Raw genomic sequence first — 25,383 nt, forward strand, 5'->3', positions numbered from 1 at the left:
CTGCTCAATCCAAGCCTTCGCAGTGAATGGTGGCACTCTCATTCCTAGAAAGTGAAATAACTGGGTTCCAATTGCTTCTGGACCCGGCCGCACCGCCCCCAGCTAAGAGAGAGGGCCCCATCTCCAGGCCTCGCCCAATCAAGCACCACCCCCTCGCTCCTCCTTTAGGATCTTCCTCCTTCCGGCTCCTGTTCAGGCTCTACCTCAGACTCCCTCCAGCCCGCCGTGCTTCCAGGCCCACCTCCTTCAGACCCGGGTATCCTCTCTCCTAGCACCGCCTCCGCTTCCGTAGGCCCTAGCCCGTCCCCTCAGACTCCTCCCCTGGGCACGCTCTTCCCCCCCTCGGCTCCGCCCTCAGTCCGCAGCTCCTCCCTAGTATCGTCCGGCCCGTCAGCCCTCGGGACCCCTCCGCCCCGCCTTCAGCACCCGCGGGGGGAAGCCAACTCCTTTCCCTCAGCCCCGCCTGCCTCCTCCGTCCCTCCTCCCGCCAGGCCCCGCCCCGGACCCGCCCTCCTTCTCTGCGCGCCGAAGCTCTGGACCTTTCCAAAGCCCGGCGCGAGGGGTGAGCGGGGAGCCCACGCGTCTGGAGAGGCAGGCTCGTGCAGGGCGGCGCCGAGGACTGAGTGGTTGGGTGGCTGGATCCGACCCGGACGACGAGGACGAGAACCGGGCCGGAGCCGGGGCGGCGGGCAGGCCGAGTGCAGAGGTCTGTCCAGCACTCTCCCTCCCCGTGCTCGCCCAAGTGGTGGCGGCCGAGCGAAGGACTCGCGGCTGCGGGGCTCGCGCCTCTGTCAGTGCGGCGGGGCGCGCGAGCGGCGCGGGGCGCGGAGCTGAGGGAAGCCGAGGGGGCGGAAGCGGTCGCGACTCTTAGCGCGTGTGCTCGGGCTCCTCACGTGGCGGCCGGGGCCGCCTGTTCCCTCCCGCCTTCCGAGAGCAGACGCGCCGTCGCCTTCCGTGCCGCGCGGCTTCCTCCAGACCTCAGCGCGGGTGAGTGGGGGCCGCGGGCCGCTCCTGAGGAGTACGGGCGGGCTATTCCTTGTGCCTTTTCCTTCCTCACCTCCTCGGGCGAGCCGTTGCCTATTTTTAGAAACTCTTTTTTTAAGGCCGTTCTGGGAGTCCTGGGAGCCGGAGTAACTCTCTGCCCCCTTCCTCTGTGCTCCCTCCCAGGCCCGCCGACCCAGGTCGCCTGCCCCGGGCCACCCGCGCTCGCCCCTGGCCTCCTGGCATTCGCAGCTCGCCTCTTGTCGGCCGTACGGGCCCGGGCCAGGAGTTGGGGGTGGGCCGGTGCCCGCTCGGAAGTTGGAGTCTTTTGTGCTCGCGCCCCGCCCCGACCGGCGAGGGGAGGAGGGGAGGGAGCGGAGGTTGCGCCGGGGAGGCCTCGGGCGGGCTGGGGCCTGGCTCTGGCCTGGGTTGGGGCCCCGGGTTTCTTCCGGCTTTCCAGCCCGGTCCTGCTCTTTGGGTTCCCTTAGGCGCGCAAAACTGGTCCTTTCTTTTTCCTCACGGGTCTGAGCGCCTTGCTCGCCACCCTTGCCTATCCTTTGCTCGTTGTCTTGTGGGGCGCGGAAGGGAACGACCAGCCCTCGAACTGGGGCCGCGTCTCCCACTTCGCTCCAGTCCGAGCCTCAGTTTTCATCTGGGTGAAATGGGGTCAAGAAGGGACGCGGCCTCTCAGGGTGTTAGTGAATTCAGGAAGGGAGTTAGTACACGGCAGAAGCGTTAAATGCCAACAGGTAACGTTTGGTGAGACTGACCCAGGAACTTCGGAATGTATCGCCTAATGTCCACACCGGTCTTCCAGAGTTGTCCCTACTCACAGGAGCAGAAATCGAGGTTCAGAGACAAGAAACCGCCGTAGAAGTACAAAGCTGTTAGTAACCGTTACTTATTTCTTGATACGAGCATGTGTCATCTCTTTGTGCAGAGGGCATTTGATTGTCTTATAGTTAAGAAATGTAGGTTCCTCCCTGAGACATTGACCTAGAGACATGGACAGACCGATCTGCCGTGGATAAAATCCCTTTTTGTTGCTTATCAGAACTCTGAGGGAAAGTGGTTAGGATGATTTTTTTTTCTTTTTTCTTTTTTTTGCTGGTATTGTGGTTACACCGGTCCAGAGCTCTCAAGTCAGATAAATGAAGTTCTGAGGTGTTTAGCCTAAGGACCTCTCTGAAGTCCACGCTTTACTTGTTTATTGCATGGTCTCCCTCTCCCCCGGCCCTCACTTCTTTATGATCCTAGCGGTCAGTCAGAGAGGTAGGTAGCTCAAATCATCTTTAACTCTCTGCTTTCAAATAGGGTTATTTTTCTTTGTTTTCCAATAAGGCCTAGAGGGATTACATCGAACTAAAGTTAACTTTGGCAACTCTTTTCCTTTCGCAATGAGTTTGATACTGGCTGTGGGGATCTGGTTCCTAAGGAGGTTCACAGGTTTGCATTAGTTCCTTGGACCTGTAGGTCTACTGTGCTTCATCCATCCCTTAAGATTCTAGGACACAGTAGTGCTGGTGGCATATAGGAAGTTGATGGTGCGATAGACCACCCCTTTCCTTTTAACTGACCCTTGGAAAGGGGAATGTCGTCTAAGTAAATGGACTACCTTGGGTGACTGCTAGATTCCTAGTAGCCTCTCCTTCAGTCTTTGTTGTTGTCACGCCTCCCATTCGTAGCGTTTGTTGAATATGAACTACCTTTCCAGGCCTCAAGATCAGGAGTCTCAGGTAATTGGCCATCCCAAAAGACCCTGTGCAGACTCGGCTGCTTTTTCTGCCTCAATGTCTAGGGCCAGATGTTTGCATTTTCTTGTTACCAATTTTATTTTCGTCTTCTAGTGGGCTAGGCGCTCTTCTGTAACCATTATCTGACCTCTAACCTAGTGTGAAGTCATTTGCAGAGTTTTATTTATGCCTTTGTAGTGTCAGGCAGTGGAGACAAGATTTAGCTGGTGTTCTACAAAGAGCTGAGCCACTTACCGGGGCCCTTTGAGTGTTCTCTCATGTGTACTACCAGGAAATTGTAAGAGCGCTTGTTATAATTAGTAATAGCTAACCTTTACCAGTTATAGGACTGAAGGTTTTTAGTGGAATGTGTCAATCAGCTCTTGGAGCAGTCTGTGAACTAGGTATTGTCCCTGCTTTACAGAAGAAACAGGCTTACAGAAAGGTTACATGGCTTGCTCAGGGCCTTGTAATTGGCCCCAAGTTAGAATCACTCTGCGGACAGTTAACATTGAATGTCAGATGCTTTCAAAAATTGGTGTCAGATATGAATCATTTTAAACCGCTGGCATTTTAACAGCCTTACGGTGTGCTATTGTATGGGATTAAGTACATTCACATTGTTCTACAGCTAACATCTCCAAATTACCTTATCTTTTTCCAACGGAAACTCTCCTGCTCGTACACTAACTTCTTGTTAAAGACTCCTGGTAAACACCAGTCGGTGTTCTGGTATAAATTGGACTACACAGTGAAGTGAAATAATTCAATCTTTGTCCTTTTGTGATGGCCACAGATAGCATTTCCTTCATTTCACAGTGTTCAGTAAATGCAGAATGATTTACTAGTTGTCAACTGCAGCAGAGTGACAGCCACAGAGCAGGAATGCAGGCCTGGTTGTGCCTCTGGCAAAACCCCCTTCTCCACACTGTAGCTCAACCTTGATGGCTGAAGCCAGTTATGGGTTATCTTAGCCCTGCATTTTCAGGTGAGATCTTCTAGCCTTGAATTAGAGCCCAACTACTGCATATTCCTTCCTTGTTTGTCCATGTTTATTTATTTGGCCATTAGGGTTTGGGCATTTGGAGCTGTAGTAACCAGGGATAGCAGAACTGTGACAGCAGCTTGGATCAATACTTGTCATCTGATTAAGTGGATTACCTCAATGACAAGCTCTCCTTTTATGTCTCTTTCCGTAAAGGCACACAAAAGGGACTATTTGGAGTCCGGAGTCTTAGAAATTCTTATGAGTCCTCACTGTTGCAGTTAGGGTGGGGTTAGGTGTTCCATTTAGTCTTTCAAAATGCACTTTGGTTCATCTGTTTCTGTGTCTTTTGAGATTTTTATGTTTATGAAAGTGGCTGGAACGTTCTTCTGATGGTAATGTGGCTTTGGAATGGGTAGTATTGCAGAGGTGAGGAACAGGACAACAAACAAAACTGACTTTGCCTGGATTCTAAAGTCAGAGTTCGTTGAATAGTATGTCTGATAAAGTGCCATTTTTTTCTTCTGTGGTGTTTGAGAATGAATCTGGAGTTCATGCATGGGAGATAAGCCCTCAAGCATTGAGCTAGGTCCCCAGTTCTGAATAGAGGTTTACATTTTTATTTTATGTGTATGGGTGTTTTATCTGCATATATGTCTTGCACTGTGTGTGCAGTGCCAAGGAGGCCAAAAGATGATGTCATATTTCTTAACAACAAAAATAATTTTATGGTTGGAGGTCACCACAATATGAAGAACTGTATTAAAGGGTCACAGTGTTAGGAAGGTTGAGAACCACTGGACTGAACTGAGTGATGCAAACACTAGTTTTAGGAAAGGGAAATACTAGTTCCTAGGCATCTAGATTCTGTACAACTGCAAAGACTGCTTCTGTTAAGCTAGGGAAATCTTATATTTTCTCTAGGCAGCATCTTGTAACACTCTGTGCTGCTCTATAAGTATTGTTACCTAAGCTAGGCACCAGAAAAACAAAAGTAAAAGAGCTCAAGGAACTCTGGTTCTAGAAGAGCCCCAGATTCCAGTGACTTTTGGTATGGCAGCGGAGTTGGGGAGAGGAGGGAGAGGATGGTGGGATTAAGCAGCATGGGACAGGGTGGGACTGTATCAGGGACTTTTTAAATTAGGAGAGGGGTCTGGAGACCGGTTGTCCAGACTTTATCAGGTGGCAAATGTTTGTTCATCTGGATAACTAAGTTCTAGTAGTGATATTCCGTGACTAGATAATTTAGATACTATCTCCTAAGATGTCTCCCAGGCAGCTTACACAGTATTAGGGGTTGGATAGGGAGGAGATAACAAAAGGGCTTTCCCGTGAGTGCCGGTAACAACAGGTTCTCAGTTTTTAGCTTCATGTTAAGGGGAGAAAACGACAGCAGTGATGCCAGTTTGCTTTTCTTAGGTGGGAAAGGAAAATTTGAGATCTGTGCTCAGGATGCAGCTTACACATAGTTAGGACAGAGGGAGTCCTAAGCTGGAAGTTACTGAGTAGCCTGAGGATTGTCTGATCTGGTTTGTTGCTTCTAAGTGTGTTGACTTGAATGAGTCTCTTTCACCGATCCTGTTTTCCTCATAAAGTAATCTTGGAGGTCTCTGAAATTCTATAAAGGCCTAAAGATTAGATAGATAGGCAGTAGTGACAGAACAAGATTAGAGGCCCCTCATCTTACTGTTTCCATGGCACCATTCTTCCCTGTTACGTTTCCTGTCAGCTCATAACTGCCTTTATAGTAATACATGTGCTATACCTCTTGGGAGGAAAAAGGGAAAATGAGATGTGGTCCGATTTTCTAGTTCTCAATCTCTAGAAGAGAACTTTGAGCTGTCTACTGTGTCCTGCTCTGGACGGGTAAGGAGTCAGGGTTGTGACTGAATACGTAGGTTTCCTAGAGGGCCATGTGTATTGGGAATGTTGAGAGTTGATGAAAGTGCAAATCTCTAAGTCCTCTTACCATGTCTATTGAGTACACTGTTACTGTCTTCAGACACATCTGAAGAAGGCATCAGATCTCATTACAGATGGTTGTAAGCCACCATGTGGCTGCTGGGAATTGAACTCAGGACCTCTGGAAGAGCAGACAGTGCTCCTTACCATTGAGCCGTCTCTCCAGCCCCTAGATAATCTTTTTATTATTCATTATTGTATGTGTATAAAGTATGATGCATTTGTGTGTCAACAGTAATGTTAGTGTAGAGGTCTTTTAGGAATCTCTTCTTTGTAATCACTCTATGGAAGTGGTTTAGGAATTTGTCTCTGGAAGGAGAAATTTACCTAAAATAGTTAAATTCTGGTATCATCAACTATATCTTTTACTATAGAAACAAGATGGATATTGCTTTTTAGAGTGGAGAGATAGCTGAAAAATTAAAAGATTAACTTACCAAATTGTCTGCTGAGTTCCATTATAATCTTAGAGCTGAAGTCCTATGGGGGTAAACTTGAGAGCCTAATACTGTGTAGAACATTACATTTAAATATGTGGAGAACTGTCTGAAATTTCCATAATAAAAGGAAAGTATAAACACTTAAATATAACACAACAATAGGTATGAAAAATAATCGCCCCAAAACATGTTTGTTTGGTTGGTTTTTTTGAGTCAGGGTCCCTGTAGCTCTGGCTGTCCTGGAATTAACTCACTAGGCAGAGCAAGCTGGTCTTGAACTCACAGAGATCAACCTGCCTCAGCCTCCAACATGCTAGGATTAGCGTGTGTGCCAGTATGCCTGGCTCCCAAGCAGGCTTTTTTACAGTTTTAGCCGTATGAGATAGGTACCCCTACTGCGGACACCAGACCCTTGAAGTGGCATCCAAATGAATAGTTCAGTTTGTCAAGACAAAAATGATTGCTTTACTCCAAATAAATATACTCTTTTAAAAAGCCAAATTTAGCAGCTTACTGTTTTTGACCAGGTTTTCTTCATTCAGGAGGCATTTATCTGGTATTTAGCTGTTTCCTGCTTATTAAAGATTTTAGTAAGCTTAGTTAAAGGTGATGTTTGCATGGTTTCTCTTGGTCTGTTTGTGTAGTTTGATTTGAAATTCTCTGTGCCAGTGAAAGCCAATCCCAGCAGTAGAATTTAAAATGGTCATTTCTGTAATTAATCTTTTTGTAGGTCTAGATTTTCTTTGTGTTACGCCTGATGATGCTATACTGACTGAGAAGTCACATGTTGCTTGTTCCCACAGACTATTTTCAGGCTTTTGGACTTGGTTCTTCTAGATGTCTGTAAGCTACCTAAGGAATGGTGCTGTCAATATAATAATGAGGGCCGTGCATGAATCAGTGGAACATAAGCTTAACTTTCTTAAAACCCTAAAGTCTCTCCTTCAATTGCCTTTCACACCAATTAAAATAGCCCTTTCTATAGTTAGGGTGCTAAATAGGGTTACTGTGCTGTCTCGGTGACGTAATACGATTATGTTTGGAAATCCCAACAGCTTATCTTGTATTCCTAAGCTCATCCAGTCTTGCAGCAATTTCGTGTACCTACTATGTGTTCTCCTAGTAGAGAACAGAAAAATCAAGCAAGACATGATTCCTATCTGCAACTATTTTTCAATTCTGAGAGGGTAAGTAAAACAAGTCAGGATGGTTAGATGGCACATTGGATAATGAAATTAATTTGCTGCTAAGTCTGACGACCAGAGTTTGATTCCTGGGAGCCACATATGGAAGACCCAACTCCTGCAAGTTGTCCTTTGACCTCCACATGGACATTATGGTGAGAACATTAGACAAATACTCTCTAAATAAAATGAAAACAACAGTGACAATTTGTATCCCATTCTTCCCTTTGCTTCTCTGGCCCAGACACCCAAGGTGTAAGTTCAGAGATGGGAAATGGCATAATTGATGGATAATGTCACTAGATAAAGAAGTTTTGATTCTCTGACTTCTGGTGTATTGATTTGTTTTTGTTATTTTCCCTTCTCCTATTTTTCTGCCGCCTATTATCCAGCCAGTTGTTTATCCTTAATATCCGGTGTGTCCATATCTTATGTGAAGTCTAGAACATTAGGATAGGGAGAACACTGACCCTGTTGAGGGTTCAGACATCTGCCTAGCACCTTCAGTAATTCTAGTATCACTTCTTAGGCTGACTTCCAGAAAGACTTGGTGTTGTCTAGTTTTGTTTAAGAATAAGGAGAAATAAGGTTCATATTGAATTATTTTACTTGATGTGTGTGTATGTGTGTGTGTGTGTGTGTGTGTGTATACATATACATATACATACACACATACATACACACACATACGCACATATATATATGCACTGTGTGCGCGCATGGAGGCCAGAAGAAAGTGAAGAGTCCCCTGGATATCTGGAGTTACAGATGGTTGTGGACCACCATGTGGGTGCTGAAACAGCCCAGATGTCTGCAAGAGTTACAAGTGCTTTTTTTTTTTTTTTAAGATTTATTTTATGTATATGAGTAAACTGTCACTGTCTTCAGACACACCAGAAGAGGGCACCAGATTCCATTACAGATGGTTGTGAGCCACCATGTGGTTGCTGGGAATTGAACTTTGGAATAACAGCCTCTTAACCTCGGAGCCATCTCTCCAGTACCATCTCTCCAGTACCAGGCCTGTTTTCTTACCTATCAAGGAACACCTGCACAGGGGTGACATCACCCCCAGTAAGCCGTGCCCTCCTACATCAATCATTGCCTGTAGGTCAGTCTGTGGAACTATTCTTTTATTAAGGTTTTTCTTCCCATGTATGTAGAGAGTTTGTGTTTTCTTAAAGTGGAAGAGAAAGGAAACACCAAGACTGACTCTCAGTTCACCCTATTGCTTGTGTATTTGCTCAGGGAAAAATGACCATTTCTTGTTGGCTTTTATCCTGCCAGCGGAACCTTGCTGGCTGTTTTTTTACTAAAGCACTTTGAAGGCTGCCATGATCATAGATCATGTCTTAGAATCTTTTTTCTTTGTTCTATGAGTAAATATTAGAAAATGTACCTTAAATTACCTGGCTGAGGAAAAAAGATGTCTGTGGCTGCTCCCTAATGTTAAATAGTACTCAGCTCTTTTATTCTGTGTTTGCAGGACATTTGTTAAGAGTCAAGGGATATTGGAGTTTCTACTAGATACATTTACCAGAGGCGTATTAGGCTTCTGGTCAATTTGAATGTTTGTTTAAAATAATCTGGCCTGGGTTCTGAACCTGTCTTCATATTAATAGCTGCAGTGAATTGTGCCCATTTTGTAATGAGGCCATACTCAGTACCACACATCTGTGCTCACAGAGGTGATAAGTTATGCACTAAACCCGAAACATCATTTTAGTTCTGCCTCAGCCCTAAGGTAGATTGTGTTGAGTCCTGTAAGCTGGTAGTGGTCGTGATGATGATGGTGGTGGTGGTGGTGGTGGGTGGTGGTGTGTTCTGTGATCATAAATACAGTTGGGAGACTTCTTAAATAAAAACCAAATGTTTTTCTAGCAATAAATCTTCCTGGGATTCAGTTACTATTTCATGGGTAAGTGATTTTTTTCTCATCTTTGATAGAGGAGTTTTTGCTTTTGTAGAAATATTTAAAGGATCCAGAGGCAGTTGAATAATGGAGTACTATCTTGCTTCATGGGTAGCAAACATTTATGTGGGGCTGTTCACTCCAGTGTTATCTAACAAAGGTAGTTTTGCTCTTTAGAAAAGGAAAGAAAAATTTAGTTGTGAACTTCGGAGATGCAGCCCATTTGAGAGAAAACAGTTCCTTTAACCCTGGGGGCAACCAAGTACTTTCTGTTCTAGATCTCTTCAGAGTATTTTATTCTCTAGATCAGAGATCAAAAACTGGCAGCCTAGGTATTAGACCCTGACGACATGTTGTTTTTTTTTTTTTTTTTTTTTTTTTTTTTTTTTTGAGTTAGATCCTGAGATAACTCCGGTGTGTGTTATTAGAGTGACAGATGTGAACAGATTTATTTTTGGTTAGTGTACAAAGTAATAGGTTTCATTAATTCACTTTCATACATATACTGTAATTTGTTTTTATCCCACTTCCCTACTGCTCTTCCTTAAGCTCCTCGCCCTCTTTTATTGGTCCCATCCTTCCCCTAACGTCTCCATTTCTGCTTTCTCCCCATCCCTTTCCTCTCCTTTCCTTCTCCAGTCCCTTCTAGTAAGATATCTCTCTCTTACACACACACACACACACACACACACACACACACACACACGATAAAAGGTGGTTAATGATCTTCAGTTGTAGCCAGTATACTGCAGATGCCATGCTTTTGCCTACACATTCACCTGTGAGTGGCTGGGCTGGTTTCATTTCCTGGCTATTTTTAGTAGTGCAGCAATAAACGTGGATGTTCAAGTATCTTTGTAGTATGTGACTTAGAGTCCTTTGGGTGTACATCCAGTATATAGGCCACATGGTAGTTCTATTTTGGGCTTTTCATTCTTTCTTGGAACCGCCACACTTTAGTTAGTATAGTGGCTGCACCAGGTTCCAGTCTCACCAGAAGGGGGGTTCCTCCTTAGCATTTGTTTCTCTGATGGCTAAGAATAGTTACAACTTTTTCAGGTATTTATTGGCCATTTGTATTTGAGAACTGTCTAATCAGTTTATTGGCTAACGGGATGAATGTACATCCTGGGCCAGGGTGCTGGGGATGCCTCATTTGCATAAGGAGGAATTCCAGGTGCTGCTGGACATGACCTTATAAGGGGAGAGGAAGTTTCGTCTGGCTACCGGGCTATATGACCTCCTCTGTGGCCAAATGTTGGGGCACAGGGCAGTGTGCGCCAGGACATACAGGCCCAGAGCAGGTGGAGAGAGCGATTGTATGCCTACCAATCTCAGGACAAGATTTCCAGGGCCTGGACACTCCTTGACCCACTCTTGCTCCAGGCCTGCCCTCTGCTCCCACTTCCTCATGGCTCCCCAACCCTAAACCAGTTACAGGAGTGAGACTAGGCCCTGGCTATTCTTCAGAAGGGTTCGACCTGGAATCCTCTCCACCAGGGCTCCCTCCCTGTCTTGTGACTCTTCATTGCCTTGCCTGTGGACATTTTCACTTGGCTTTTTGGGGCCCTGTAACTGTTCTTTGGGAAGTCTTCTGCAGCATGGAAGGAAGAATCCTTGTGTTTACAGCCTTCAGTTATCTTCATGTCCCCAATTATTGCTTCCATATGGGTAAGTTCCCTTAGACAACAACGTATTTGTCCTCAAGTTTGTGAGAGCCACACTATTAACTTTGGTCTCATTGGTGCCAAGGTGAGAACCAGTTGCTTTTTTTTGGTTTTGTTTTTTCCTTCCACTTTTATCTTGGAAACTTGATGGATTCATTTTGTTACCACCTGTTGAATTTGCTTTGTAGCCAAGGATAACCCTGAACTTTTGGCCTTTCCTGCCTCTACCTACTAAGTGCTAGGATTTTAGGTGTATCTGGCTGAACTTGTAACACTGAATAGACTTCAGCTAGCTATAGTGCTATTAAATCTCCTGAGCTTTTGTAAATGAGGTCTCTTTATTTTACTAGGAACCTTCCATGGCAGTATTGGCTCATCAGTCTGTGTCCTGGCCTATTGTAGGACTTAACAAAAAGGGGCAAACTTAGTAGACTTTGCTTTTGTTTAAGTTGACATTATTTGATAGTCCTAATATTTGTAAACTGGCTGTGCATAGTGAGGGAAGTGGGTCTGATGCCATGACTTCTGATTAAAATAAAGCCTGTTTTACTTAGGAGTTAGTACTTGATTCTTCCTCTTGGAGCTGCACTTAGTAGCTGCTCCCGTGTGTGTGAAAAGTAAGCATCTTCTGAGCAAGAGGCCTCTGGGAGTTCCTGGAGCATGGCTATTGTAGGATGTGGAGTACCTGACAGGATGCCAGTAGGGGTAACTCAGAAGGTGTTCAAACTAAGCTCTTGGGATGCTAGCTTCTCAGATCCAGGCACATGCTTGTGTGTGGCAAATATTTTATTGAAACAGCCTCTCTAAATAGTTCTGGCTGTCCTTAACTTACTGTGTTGATCAGGTTGGCCTTGAACTCACAGAGATCCACTTGTCTCTGCCTCTTGGGTGTTGGGATTAAAGGCATGTGCAACCATGCCCAGCCAGAGTTTGCTCTTAATATTAAATTACACAGAAAGGGATTTGTGTGTATTGCTGAGGATCCAAATTAAGGCCTGATTGAGCTAGGCAAGTACTTTACTACTAAACCAACCCCCACCCCCACCCCATTTCTAAGTTGTATGGAAGGGTTAATAAGTTGGCATGCATTTTTAAAAATTGTGTGTATGTACACTTGTATATTTGGTGGAGCAAGCATGCCATTGGTGCCTGTGGAAACAGTTTCTTCTACCGTGTACAGGGAGGCTTGGCAGCAGACACCAGCCCAAGAAACTTATGCAGTGTTTTGTTTTGTTTTAAGTTAAATGAGAAGACATCAAAGAATGAAATGATCATAGAAAGCCTTTTGACCTTCCAGTAGATTGAAAGAATAGATCATAAAAAGCCTTTTGGCCTTCCAGTGGATCTAATGTTACTAGATCTTGACAACTATTAGAACAGTAGGAAACGATTTTTTAAGATAGTCTATTAGGGGGTTGGGGATTTAGCTCAGTGGTAGAGCGCTTGCCTAGCAAGCACAAGGCCCTGGGTTCAGTCCCCAGCTCCGAAAAAAAGAAAAAAAAAGTCTATTAGTTGTCTCTTAAAATTTAAAAGACAGCTCTAGCTTTGAACTCAGAGATCCACCACCAGCCTCTGCTTCCTGAGTGCTGAGATTAAAGGCGTTGCACCACACTGCCTGGAAATCTAAAGTTTTTAAAAGCGTGACCTAATTTTGAATGTTGGCAGCTAACCTGGGATATTTTTTTAGCCAGAGTTGTTTGGATTGAAGATACATGTTAGTGACCTATGAAATACTACATTGTCTGGGAATGACATGGCTAAATAGGTAATGGGGCCAGAAATGGAGGCTGTTACTGGAGCCCTTATCCAGAGGCTGGCTCTGGGTTTGGCCACTTGCCCTTATAAAGAGAAAAATGATACAAATATATAAAAGAAAAACTTATTTATGGTTTTAGCCCCAAACCGGAGATAAAGCCATACTCAAAAGTATGTCTCTGTTTTCCCCATAGAAGTGTTAAAATTTATAGAAAAGGTAGAACAAAAGCCAGGAAATAGGCTTATGTAGATTTATGTGGTTCTTATTGAGTTGAACTGGGACAGGTGTCAGTCACAGAGTTGTAATTCTATTTGGTTTTTGTTAAGCCTAGTCAGGGCTTCTAAGAAGAGTGTTTATACTGTCAGCATGCCGTTTCTTATAGGGAGTTGAGGCTGAAAAAGCCAAGTAAGATTTTTTTAAAATTTTGAGTGACTTCTATTCCAGAAAGAATGAAGCTGAGAGACTTGATAGTTTAGGAGAGATTACCCTATTCTTGAAGGTTATCCTCCACTCTAGTCACGGACACTTGTAGCCAAAAATCCCACACACTTAATGCCGTAGCATCTATCATATGCTCCTTACCCCAAGGTTCTGTTCCTTGAGCTTGTCTGTCTTCCTAGCAGACTTTTAAAAATTTACAAAAATTTCTCCCTGAGACAGGGTCTTGTTTTGAGTCATGACTGGCCTGGGTCTAGCAGACATTTTAATTTTAAAAACTGTTTTTTAAAAGAAGTGCCTGCTGACAGATTAGTAAACGGATTGTTGGTTGTTTGACCCATCTGTGACAGACCTTTTGGAACTAGAGTAGAGGAGGAGGCTAGATTAGACCAGTGGACCAGGGTCGCCTATCAGAGATCCTGCACTTCAGATATTTCCATCACAATTCATAACGGTAGCAAAACTACAGTTATGAAGCAGTACACATAATTTTATGGTTGGAGGTCACTGCAGCCATAGGAACTGTATTAAAGAGTCACAGCATTAGGAATGTTGAGAACCACTGCACTGTGTAGATCAGGGCAGCATTAAACTCACGCGCCTCTGCTTCCCAAGTGCTGGGATTAAATGTATGTGCCACCACATCTGACTCCTTTATGAGGAGTTTAGTTTGGATTTTTTTCTATCTCTCTAGAGTAGTTTGGAATCTTTTACCTCACAAGAGTGTCCTACAGGCAGGGCATTTCAGGACATTTGGCCAGAGGCCGACAGAGGCTGTCTAAAGCCTGACCTGTCAGAAGTATTGCAGTGGTTCCTAGTTAGAAATTGATCTATATGGGCTTGTAGCCAGACCTGGGGAGACTCTGATTACCAGGAAGTGTATCTGGTTATATTTGTTAGCACCATAGTTCTGAAAGTGTAGGTATTCCTTTTGTGGGACAGTAGCAGACAGCATTGCTCTGAATACATTGTAAAAAAGGTTGGTGAACTTGTATCCTCATTGGTTATGTTTTCCTCACTTCATAAACTTATCTAGAACCTAGTTTCATGCAAGTCACATTTAATACTTATTAAATGTTAAATAGTGGGTAAGCTCTTTTGCAAGTTTCTTTTTTCCAATTTATTAGAGTAGTTAGAAAAGGAAAAATGGAAGCTGAGAGAAGTCAAGGTGAGAAGTCAAAGCAAAAGGCCTTGACTGCTCATTGTGACATAGCATATTCTCTGCGGTGATGTCTAGTAACATTTGAGACACAGTTATAATTCCAGCTGCTGAATCATTTTGTACCTGGGTCCACCTTTTACCCTTATGTATACGCAATTGAAGATCGGGTCCTCTACTTGCTGCCCTTCAAATATTGGAGGAGATTTATTTTAAACCAGTAGTAAGATAGTTATTAAGGAGGAGCTCTGCTTGTTTTTGCTTTCTCATCTCCTTTTTAAGGTCTCTAAGGAATGAGCAGGCTCTAATGGAAGTGAAGTCATCTTTTGGGATCTATGGTCGGGCTTTCAGAGTGATAGCCTGTTGGAGGAGAATAGGACTCCTCTATTTCTAGACATTGAGAACTTGAAGGCTGAACATGTTTAGCTGCCTGTGTTATGTCAGACCCAAACCCTCCTATTTTATTGGTCATTCAACAAATATTTGAAGAGTGTTGCCTGTATATTTGGACTGTTGATAGTACTAAGGAATCCTAGATAATTTCATAATCTACCATCATTCAGGGGAAGATACTAACCATAGTAGATTGTGTGTACTTTTAAAATTTTATTTATTTATTTATTTATTTATTTATTTATTTATTTATTTATTTATTTTTGAGGTTGTCTCATTTCATGGCTGACCTCAGACTCTTAATCCTCTTGCTATACTTCCTGAATCATGGGATTTCAAGGCTATGCCACCATACTTGGCTTTTATCTTTGGTTTTTTTTCCTTTCTCATTTTTTTCTTTTTTGTGACTCTTTGTAGACCAGACTGGCATTGAACTTACAGAGATCTGCTTGCCTCTGCCTCCAGAACGCTGGTATTAAAGGTGTGCACTATAGGCTTTACCTGTGATTGGAAGGGAAAATAAGAGTTAAAGTAGGGAAAGGCACCCCAGATGAAGGGACCAGCCCAAACAAAAGCATAAAGATATGTCCAAGAACCCAGGGTAAAGGAAGGAGTGGACAATGGAGCAAATCTGATCGAGCCCTTAACCTTTGTCACATTGCCGTTGTGGCTATTGGATGACAGTGATGTAAGGCTATACTGGTGGAGGAACAGTCAGGTTTGCAGCAAGTACCAATTGAAGTCTGTAGAATTCTGTAGAGGGAAGGAGGAAGGAAAGCTGAAAAACCAGCAGTCTTTTGGGCCAAGCTTGCCAGAGGTGCTGAGTTCTTGGCAGTGATTTGAAAATTTAGGCCTGGGCAAATTGATTGGTTTTTCTGGCAGAATTCCGTTCGTTCCATATAGTCTGCCCCTCCTCTCTGTGCTTTTTAAAAAAGAAATTAATGGAATCTGTTCAAAATACCTCTGAAATGAAATTACATTTTTAACTCTAATTACCCTAATTAAAACTTGACAGCTGTAATCCTGAAATGGCAGATACAGTAAGAACCCAAGGCCTGTGGCAGGCTTACTAACCCAGATGAAATGTTGTTCTTTCTGGGCTTGGAAAAATTCTTTTACTTTTCTCATCACTAGCTTAATCTTTGGTCCACAGATTTACCAAGCTAGGGTAGCTGTAGTAGTGGGCTGCAGGCTTACCCTGGATACAACCTCTGGGTGTGTGCGGTGAGATGGTAATCAAGATGATTGTTAAAATGTCTATCTGATTCTTTTTTCTTAAGTTGGAATTGGACTTAAGCTTTTGAGTGAAATTCCCTGTTTTGAAGACCAAGGAAATGGCACTTGTTAGAAGGCTGTTGATCTAGGGTTAGATCTTTCTGTAGGGTAAGATTATGGCTAGTATTATGGATGCTGTGGTGGTGAGCTTGTAAACCTTAAACTCGGGAGGCTGATTGAGGGCAAGATCATCAGGAATCCAAAGCTAATCAAGTCTTGTTTCAGAACAAACAAAACGTTCATAATTTGAGGTTAGGAACAAGAAAGTCGGAAAACAGAAGTGTCTTCACATATCTCCAATTTCTGTAACTTTGTATAATATTGAAGGGTGCATAGTCTTAATTAGTTAATCTGGCCAGCCTCAGAAAAGATCTTAGGGTGGGGATGAGGTCTAAGCCTATTGAGTCAGGAATTCTGCTTAGATCAGAGAAGCCTGTTACAGTCACTAGACACTGGCTGCTGTTTTATACTAATAGAGCTATAGTTGAGTACGACACAGTCCCTGTTCCTGAGACCCACAGGATTGTGATGAGGGCAATGATAGGTAAAGAACAGCTGCTGGTATTTGGAAAACAGGGCAGGGCAGAACAAACCATACTCAGTGTTCGAAAGCATGAGTACCGTAATACACAAGGTACTGAAATGAGGTACATCGATATTCCAGATACAGGTTCTAGTTCAAGAGCGCCTATTGACTTAAGACAGGTCGGCTTGTGAAGAGTTGATTGTAACACTCTATGTGGATTGAGTTAATTTTCCACTGATAACCCACAAAGATTTGCCACAGCCTTTTTCATTTGTTCATGAATAGGGAATAGCAGAGGAATGGAGAAAAGCACCCTAGGTATTAGGAAATAGTTTGGCCAAAGTTAGGAGATATTAGGTGATGACAGTTGTGATTGGAGTAATGTACAGGGAAAGAATATGGTAGATGATGAGGGTAGAGCTTAAACCTCAGGAGACAAGAAGAATTGAATCCATTGAGAAGATACAGGGCTTAGATAGCACTGTATATGATGTATTTTCTGGTAGAAGTAATTGGAGACAGTAGATTAGTAAGAATAAGTATCAGTAAACTATGACCATGGGCTGGTTAAATAGCTACATAACCAAAGAACTTACTTGTTCACCTGCAATTGCTTTTATGCTGAATATTACAGGGATTTCTGCCATCCCCCACAAAACCTAACATTGTAGCTATACAGCACTACATAGAAAAGACTGGCTGAGGCAGGCACTGGTTGGTGCCACATGAGGGAGGCAGAGGCAGGTGGATCTCTGAATTCGAGGCCAGCCTAGTCTACTGAATGAGTTCCAGGACAGCTAGAGTGACACAAACTGTGTCCAAAACAAACAAACAAAACCCCAGAAAGGTAAGGTTGGCTGATACTCAAGTTAGTTGATTATATAGATTTTGTAAGAAGAAAATGTTAGAACTTAGCCTGAAATGGATTGGCAATATTAAAAGAAGTTAGCAACATGATTTAACAAATAAGACTTGTCCTGTATGCCTCTTAGGTTTGTAAAACCAACTTTGTTGAAATATCAGCAGCATAGTTAAAAAAAAAAAAAAAGACACTTGATATGTAGGAAAATACTGATGTGCTTTTATTAGCTGTGTAACCTTGGGCCAGTCATCTAACTGCTTAAACGCTTAGAAGAATATGAATATAATGTAGTAAGCCTCATCACCAGTATAATCTGTGAGTTGGAAGACCCTTCAGTTGGAAAGACAAATGTCCTAGAAAATAGTTGGAATTAGGTTAGGGATGGTGGGCTGTGGTGTTTATCAGTCCAGCATTTATTTAATCCAGCACCTTGGAGGCAGAGGAAGGTGAACCTTTTTTGAGTTCAAGGCCAGCCTAGTCTATGTAGTGAGTTCCAGGCCAGCCAGGGCTACACAGTGAGACTCTGTCTCAAAAGGAAGTGGGCAGAGGGGTTGATAACTGAAAATGTGTGGAGGTACAGGGGAAGGGTTCATGGTAATTTCAAAATGCCCTGTACCCTTTCTTTTCATTACTTCTGACATTTGCTGTAGCCAGATTGAAAGTGTTTCTACCCTTCAGTTGCCAGAAACCAAAGGCTGGCTTTATTCCTAATCAGAAACTAGCATGCGCACTAATTGGCATTTGTAGTGTTAGCGTCAGTGTCAGAGCAGTCTGTAGGCAGGCATCTGACAGGGGAGCCTCAGTTGAAGAATTGTCCACCTCAGATGGCGTGTAGGCATGTTTGCGGTAGATTGTCTTATTAATTGATGCAGGTGGGATCAGCCCAGCAGCAGCAGCACCATTAGGTGGTCCTGGTCCTGAATAAGAATGCTAGTTAAGGACGAGCCAGCATACAGTGTTCCTCTATGGTTCTGGCTCGGAATCCTCAATGAATTGTGACCTGAAAGTATAACCAAGTAAGTCCTTCCCCCTTCTGTGTTGCTTTTACTCAGAATGCTTTATCATAGCACAAAAGAAAACTAGCTCACCTGACAGGAGCAGCTTAAGGTAGGAAGAGTTTATTTTGCTTAACATATCAGGGTACACACACTACCATCATGGAAAGGCATGGCTGTTTAAATGGCTCTCAGCAGAGCAGTAAGAGAGTATAAATAACCAGATGAAGTCTTCAGACCCACATTACAGTGACCCTCTGAGTTAGTCGCCACTTTCTGACGGTTTCACTCCCCACCCCCAAAAACAAGTACCATAAGTTGGGGAGGATCAAGGTGAGGATTATTTTACATTTAAAAATGAAAAGTATAGTCTATACAACTTCAAAAAACCTTATAAGTCCAAAGTCTCACCTGAGCCCTGAGAGACACATTTTCATTCTTAGTTGTACAAAGCAAAGTTCTATACTTCCAGTGTATAGTGGGACAAAGGGGACAAAATAGTTCTATACTAAAGGTATAGCTTTTTCAAGGATAGCAAGCAACGATTAGGCCCAACGTAAAACCAAAACTTAGCAGGATAAACACCAAGCCTTGGGGTTCTATGTTTAATGTTGGGGTTATGATTTGTACCTTAGCTGACTTGAGTTTGAATTTTGTAAACCAGCACCAGTGGGTGACCCCAAGCTCCTCTAGCTTGAGATGTGTCATGGTCCTCTTGGATTATAACTGCGGTTCTTGATGGGCAGAAAGAAAGCACTTTCCTAAGTGGCACTGTGGAGCAGGCGTGCCTAGAGTTCTCAATAGGCAGGGTCCCTTTTTATCGCTCCAGTGCAGAGCATACGGTTTCTCTTTAGCAGGGCTAATATTTTCAATTTACAGTCACTTTGTCCACATCTTCCCTTTCTCAACTTTGACCAGATTCAAGCTCCTTTTCTCCTTCTCCCTCTTTCTGCTTCACCTGTTGCATTCTCTCACTGTAAACCTAGGTAAGGGTAACAACCATAAAATGTCATGAAATTTCTTCCACCAAATTAGTCTGGGACCTTTGAGTTCACCATATTCATGTTTTTAGGACTCGGACAGGATGAAGTTAGATGTTTTAGTAGAATGAAGTCCATTCCTGATAGTGATAGCTGATCTTCATTCTCAATTTGGGATTTAGAATCTGCATGATTATGAATATGTTTTCAGAAAGGCAACAGCACGGAAGGATGTGGGTGGCATCATTTCATAGGGTGAGAACCCGGACTAAATAAGAATGAAAAAGCAAGCTGAACAGCAATGTCCACCTCAACCCTGCCTCCTGATTGTGTGGTGTGTCTGGTTGCCTCGTGTTCCTGCAGTCGTATCTACCCTGAAACTGTAAACCAAAATAAAAATTTTAAAGTCGTAAAGTACATATATTTATTAATTGAATGAAGAATGGGAGGGACCACACAATGTTCATGGTTCAAGTATGGAGGTGAGAGGCAGCTTCGTGCAATTGGTTCCTGTTTAAACTTTTGTGTGGGTTCTGGGGAATTGAACTTGAGCTGTCAGGCTTGTATGACAAATAAATGCTTCCTCTATTGAACCATTTGGCTAGGCCTCCAGTCTTTACTGTGTGCATTTGTTTTGTCCTTCCAGTCTTTGGCACTCCTTTAGAATGGTTCTGCACAATGACCCATTAAGCCCTGGTTATACCATTCTAGTTCCTTTTTAGTCTTCAGTTCTTTTTCCATATGCCTACTGCAAATCTCTTCCAAACTCCTGCAATCCACAAGTCATGTTTAATGCAGCAGTGGTCCCATTTTGGGATTTTTTTTTTAAATATTTTTTTATTATTTATGTGTACATTTATGTATCTGTATGCATATATGCATGTGAGTACCCACAGAGGCTAGAGGAGGAGGGCGTTGGATCTCCTGGGGTTGGGGTAGTAGGTGGCTATGAGCTGCCCATTGTGGATGTTGGGAACTATAACTGGTCCCCTGGAAAATATCTTAACTGCTGAGACATCTCTCCAGCTCCCACCAATTTTTTTTTTCTTTTCTCCCGTGTGTGTGTGTGTGTGTGTGTGTGTGTGTGTGTGTGTGTGTGTGTGTGTGTGTTGCTGTAACCAAATAGCTGACAGAAAGTAACTTAAGAGAGGATGCGTATATTTTGGCCCACAGTTTTAGGGTACAGTCAGTCCATCATGGTGGGGAAGACCTGGTGGATTCTAGACTCCCTTCAGTTTGACATCACCCAATTAATTTTATATCTTTGGTTCTTAAAAGCTCCAGTAAAGATGGCTACTTTGGGAGACTTGGGATTTCTCTTCAAGGGTCAGTGACAAAGCACATCCTTTTTCCTTTTAACCTTTTCTTCAAAGTTTCCTTCCCCTTTGAATGTAGAGTATTAGTTTATGCTAGCACCTTCACGTGCTTGAAACTCACCACCCATAACAGTGAAGATTGTATGTATTTATTAATATAAGCAAGAATCTAGGAATAGGCAGAACTCAAGTTACTGGAGTGGAACCAACCCTGGGAGTGACATCCAGCTGTTTCTAGAGTTTCAGCAAAACGGTTTCCAGAGTGGGTAGTAGTTCTTGCTGGTTCAAAACTGACACAAACTTGAAACCAACAGTCTCAGCTTCAGCATTGAGGGAACTCCACACGGATTTTATATTGCAGGAAGTCTGGATAATGTGAAAAGCACAGTGGTTGGGAATAAGGAGGCTCAGTGTGGCCTTGCCATTGACTTTCCTCTGATTTTAGACAGATCCTCTGCTAACTCTGGTCTGACCTCTTCTCTTAGGTGGTATAGTCTTTGTAATGCAGGATAGAAAAGTCTCTTCTATATAGTCTCAATTGTACAGAGCACTGTCTGGCATGTGCTTTGGTATGTTGATTTCTGATTATAAAGCCTTAGATTCTCCTTCTAGCTCTAGAGGGGGGAAGGGGAACCATCCAACTGTCTCATTAGCATGGAGAAAAGAAAACAGTAATTACTTGTGCCTCCCTTGATAATTTCTGCGGGTTGGTTCTTAGGGAAGGAGGAGGGGAGAACTGGAGGCAGCTTCTTCAGCTGAGAAGGGAGAAATGCTATTAGTTCCCAGAATATGCAAAGACAAGAATTTGCACATCTGTTGTATTCTTGGGCTATTCCTCCAGGCAGACTGGAGACTGCCTGGATTGAATTTCAGTTTTTGTGGTACACAATTAAGTTCTTATTGTCTGACATTAAATCACCTGCTGCCCATCAGGGTTTCTGTAATATGCCAGGCATTCTGACATCTGCCTTTGTTAGGGAATAGGGTGGAATTTTGTTGGAACACTTTGTGATCTGGCCGCATATTTATGTCATGAGGTCTTGAAGCAACACAACATTTTATTTTTCTAGTCAAGGTAAGGTATCTTTGTGAGTGGGAGGAGTCTTGTAAGAACTACAAGACTGGAGTAGTTTGTTCAAGACTAAGAAAAGCAAGATTCATAGAAGGGTTGAGACAGCTAGAAAAGAACTAGAAAATCCATGCGCAAGCTTGGCTATGGACCCTGGCTGTTTCCTGAGTGCTAATCTTTCATTCTCTGTGTGAGCAGTTGAAGCCTAGAAGGACTGATTGTGGCAGCAGTGGGTTGGCTGGCGAGCATTGCTGGAGGGGGTTGGAGCTAGAAGGCTGTCATTCTGTAGCTGCTCTCTCCTGTCTTGGTTGCTGCTCCAGAGGCAAGGAACAGGGAAACACAGTCTTTTTTTTTTTTTTTTTTTTTTTTTTTCTTTCACTTCCCAAGGAAGATACCACTTCACCATTTTTAAGGTAGCTTTTGGAAGTCATTTACTGTAAACAACTAAGTTCTATAAAGACATACTATTTAAGCATTTGTTTGCCAATACAGAAAATGATTACTTCTGTCAAATTTATAGCCTTCTACTCCTTAAAGTGTTCCCTTGTTACCTCATTGAGCCTTTTGTTTGATTATGCACCTTTACTGTTCAGGTTCTGTTCCCATAATTTTATGCTCCTGATTTATTTCCCTTTGCTTCTAGGCATAGATTCCTGGTTTCCTTATACTTTTGTATAATCTGTTCCCTATTTTTAGATGGAATATTCTAAAATAACAGTCTAAAGGAAGAACAATTCTCTTCAGTCTAACTTGCAGTTAATTGGGCCATAGTAGTGTGCTTCCCAGAAATGAGGATAGAATACATACCCAGGACACAGTAAGTGCTATTTCTCAGGAAGTTCTCCATATCAGTGTATTTCATATCAGTGCTTTGGTCAGGTATTTCATTCCAGGACAGGACTTGCTAATAATCTCAATCTTTAGCATGTAGTCTTGGGCCTGGAGAAATGGCTTAGTGGTTGACTGAGAGCACCTGCTGTCTTTCAGAGTACTGCAGTAAGGTCCCTAGCGTGCACATCCAGTGGCCCACAAAGACCTCTAACTGCTGCTCCAGGGGATTTGATACTTTCTGGCCTCAGTGGTTCCTGAACACATTTGACATTCATTCACATAAACCCACAGAGAAACACATAAATAAAAAAATCATAATCCTTTATGATTTTTATTTTTGTATGTCTGTGTTAAGATTTCTCTTATTTTTATCCATGTGTGTCTGGCTGTTTGTGAGAATACCCTGTGTGTGGCAGGTTCCCACAGAGGCCAGAAGAGAGCCTTGCAGCCACATGTGACAACTGTTTATGAGATGTCTGCTGTGGGTGTTAGGAACCAATGGGTCCTCTGGAAGAACAGCAAGTACTCTTAACTAAGGAGCCATCTCTCCAGCCCTCAAATAAAATCAATCTTTAATTGGGGAGGGGCAGTAAGATGTTCACTGGGTAAAGGAACTTACTGCCAAGTGTGACAACCTGAGTTTAATAGCTGGTTCCCCATAGTGGGAGGAAAGAACTGACTCCTAAAAATTGTCCTCTGACCTCCACATACGTACCATAGCATGCTTATGTGTAGGACAGCTCCACACCCACGTAAATAAGTAAATGGGGAAAAAGATTGTGGTCCAGTAGGGTAAAAACCTTATGTTGTGGTTTCAAAGTAAAATGCTACTTGTTAATAAGTTCATGTGTGCTCCTTACCTGGTTGCTATTTGGATGGGTATGGATACTTTTGGAGATGGAACCTCCTTAGAGGAAGTAGGTTACTGTGGGAAGGACTTTTGGTTTTATAACCCAGCCCATTTCCTCTCTGTTCTCTGCTTTCTGACCAATGTGCTGTTATGCCCTCCTCCCTCTCCATGGCGGACTCTCTCTCTCCTCATTTCTAATATCTACTTAACTAATTTAATTGTGTTTGTATGAGTGTATGTGTTGGTCACACAACCCTCTTGGTAAGTCAGCTGGTGAGTCCCGGTTTTTGGGTCCTGTGGCTTGAACTCATATGGTCAATCAATAAAGTGCCTTTTTCCACTAAACCATCCTGCCACTTCTTTATCCTGTCTGTCATCTGTCCGTCCATCCATCTACCCCCCCCATTTACTTATTTTATGTGTGAGAATGTTTTGCTTGCGTGCATGTCTGTGCACTGCGTGTGTGCCAGGTTCCTTCTTGGGTCAAAAGAGGGCTTTGGACGGGAGTTATGGATGGATTATTGTGTGTCACCATGTGGGTATTAGGAATTGATCCTTAGTCCTGCACAAGAACTAGTGCTCTTAACCTCTGAGCCATCTCTCCAGTTCCCTATATCTCCTCCCACCCTCTTTTTTTTTTTTTTTTTGGTAGTGGTGGTGGGAGGTTGGAGACAGGGTTTCATTGTGTAACAACGGCCCGGGTTGTCTTGGAACTAGTTCTGTAGATCAAGCTGGCCTCAAACTCTCACAGGTCTACTTGCTGTGATTAAAGTTGTGTGCTGTACCACCACCCGGCAAGTCTCTTTTTAAAGGCGGGTGTTTTCATTTTATGTGTATCTTTGTCTGCATGTGTGTGTCCAGTGTTTTCATTTTATGTGTATCTTTGTCTGCATGTGTGTGTCAGGTGTGTGCCTTGTGCTTGCAGAGGTCAGAAGAGGCATTGGACCACCTGGAACTGCAGTTACAGGTGGTTGTGAGCTGCTTTACGGGAATTAAATGCTGGACCATCTCTCTAGCCTCGTTAAGTGGCTTTTTATTTAGGTATTTGTCATAGAAAAGTGGCTACAGAAAAGTAATTAATATCTTTGTGAACTCTTTCTGTAAAATAGACTCACAGCACCAGCTCTGGTTTTGCAAAAAAAAAAAACCAACCACACACACAAAACAAAACCTACAGGAGGGTTGGGTGTGGTGCATGTCTGGGAAGTAGAAGCAGGAGGATCAAGAGTTGAGGGCCATCCTTGGTTACCTAGTGAGTTGAAGGCCAGCCTGAGCTACATGAGGTTCTTGTCTCAAAAAACAAGTAAGATTTATGTGATAGGTCATTACTGGTGTTCTTTTAAAAAGAAGAGTCCATGGTTTATCACCACGCTGACCTCATGGCATCCTTCGAAAGGCTTTCCCTGGCCATGTTATCTGAAGTAGGTTTATCTATTGAATCAGATTTCAAAGTGTATGAGGGTAAGACCCTTGACAGACCTCTTTTTTTCCTGTTACAGGTGAGCCCTATTTCTAGAGACAGCTGCTGCTGACCCTGTAACCCAAAGGACAAAATAGCTGGCTAAACTCATTCTTGGTACTGGTGAGTGAGGGCATCTGGGCAGTTTGGGCGACATTGGGCTGCGATTGGTTAGTTTAGAAACTCCTTTCTGCCTTTGTGCTGGTATCTACAAAGGCTGTTATTTGTAGGTGTTGGATTGTTCTAGAGGTTGGATAGCCTGGCTGGCCTGCTGGCCTAGAGGGAGAGTCGAGGTCACTTTCTTGCAGATGCCATTAAGAATGTTGGGCTCATTTGCCAGAAAGACCCATCTACTCTATGTACCCTGTCATGAATTCTGTTGATGTGTTCTTAGAGCCATTGGGGATCTTGACTCCAGCTTCTTCTGTGACATACCAAGCCCCTTGTTAGCGTCAGGAAATCTTAGGCCTTCTCTGTCCTGTAGAATGTGACGTTGAGAGGTGATAAGGATAAAGTGATCCAATAGAGCTGTGTGAGGGAAATGACCACATTGAGAATGTATATGCTAGATGTCACTTTATCTAACCGCTCCATTTTACAGATGAAGAAA

At 43.3% G+C, this 25,383-nt stretch overlaps 1 protein-coding gene across 3 annotated transcripts in view; it reads left to right on the forward strand.

The window, feature by feature from the left end:
* The first annotated feature begins 542 nt into the window (after positions 1–542).
* Positions 543–25,383, forward strand: part of Raly (RALY heterogeneous nuclear ribonucleoprotein) — a 70,012-nt gene continuing 45,171 nt past the window's right edge. Inside the window, exons 1-2 of one of the 3 annotated variants that reach the window (XM_032904508.1) lie at positions 544–987; positions 24,814–24,896. The gene's annotated coding sequence lies outside the window, so the exon portion shown is untranslated. Of the gene's footprint in view, positions 988–24,813; positions 24,897–25,383 lie in introns of all 3 variants that reach the window. The other 2 variants (XM_032904510.1, XM_032904509.1) reach the window with 2 other exon arrangements.

Source organism: Rattus rattus, chromosome 5 (genome assembly GCF_011064425.1).
Source record: "Rattus rattus isolate New Zealand chromosome 5, Rrattus_CSIRO_v1, whole genome shotgun sequence".
In the NCBI taxonomy this organism is placed as follows: Eukaryota; Metazoa; Chordata; class Mammalia; order Rodentia; family Muridae; genus Rattus; species Rattus rattus.